This window comes from Panthera leo, chromosome D2, assembly GCF_018350215.1.
Source record: "Panthera leo isolate Ple1 chromosome D2, P.leo_Ple1_pat1.1, whole genome shotgun sequence".
Lineage (NCBI taxonomy): Eukaryota > Metazoa > Chordata > Mammalia > Carnivora > Felidae > Panthera > Panthera leo.
The window spans coordinates 14,730,530-14,731,895 of record NC_056689.1 but is presented as its reverse complement, the minus strand read 5'-3'; positions in this window follow the sequence as shown (position 1 = coordinate 14,731,895).

Below are 1,366 nucleotides of genomic sequence, written 5' to 3'. Positions count from 1 at the left end.
AGGGGTATCTTCTATTCTTTTTTTAAAAATTGATTAATTTCTTTTGAGAGAGAAAGAGAACACAAGTGAGGGACGGGCAGAGAGAAGAGAGGGGGAGAGAGAATCCCAAGCGGGCTCCGAGCTGTCAGCGCAGAGCCCGACACAGGGCTCAATCTCAGAAACTGCGAGATCACGACCTGAGCTGAAATAGAGAGTCAGCCGCTTAACTGACTGAACCACCCAGACACTCATCCTCTCTTTGTTCTTGACATAAATTTAAACCTCCAATAGCTCTTTGCTTGTCTTCTCTCTCCTGCTTTGCTATTTTCCTCTGCTTCTGTAACAGAAGTGCCTGACTGAGCTTTCTGGTTGTGGAGACATCCGTGTCTAAAGACATCCATCTTGACTAAACACGTTGCCGGCTGTGCAACACAGCTACCAGCAAAACTACCAGGTAAGGAACTAGACCTTCACCTCCCACGAACTTCCCTCTTTCAGAAAGCGCTGGGTGCCAGGTGGCTGACCTGTTGGGTGAAACTTCTTCCCCCTCCCATGCTCTAATTCCCACTTTTATGTTTAAATGAGCCAATAAAGAGTGAACCCATTTTCCACTCATTAATGGAATCTAAAAAAAGAAGATGGGGCGCCTGGGTGGCTCAGTCGGTTGGGCGTCCGACTTCGGCTCAGGTCATGATCTCATGGTTCGTGAGTTCAAGCCCCGCGTTGGGCTCTGTGCTGACAGCTCAGAGCCTGGAGCCTGCTTCGGATTCTGTGTCTCCCTCTCTCTTTGCCCCTCCCCCACTCACACTCTGTCTCTCTCTCTCTTTCTTAAAAATAAATAAACATTTTTAAAAAATTTTAAAAAGATGAATACTAACAAACACAAAGTAGAAACAGACCTATAAATACAGATGATATATGTAATGGTTGCCAGAGGGGATGGGCAAAGTGAGTGAAGGGAAGAAGGAGACACAGGCTTCCAGTTAATAAATGAATAGGTCATGAGAATAAAAAGCACAGCATAGGGGACATAGTTGATGGCTTTTTTTTAAGGTTTCTTTATTTTCAGAGAGAGAGTGTGTGAGTGGGGAAGGGCAGAGAGAGAGGGAAAGAGAATCCCAAGCAAGCTCTGAGCCCGACACCGGATTTGATTCCATGAACCGTGAGATCGTGACCTGAGCAGATATCAAGAGTCTGACACTTAACCGAGTGAGTCACCCAGGCACCCTTATAGCCAATGATCTTGAAATAGTTCTGTATGGTGACACATGGTAGCTATGCTCGTGAGCACAGCGTAGTGCATAAACTTGTCGAATCACTATGGCGTACCCCTGAAACTCCTGCAACGTTGTAGGTCAGCTATACTCAACGAAAAAAATTTGTATTA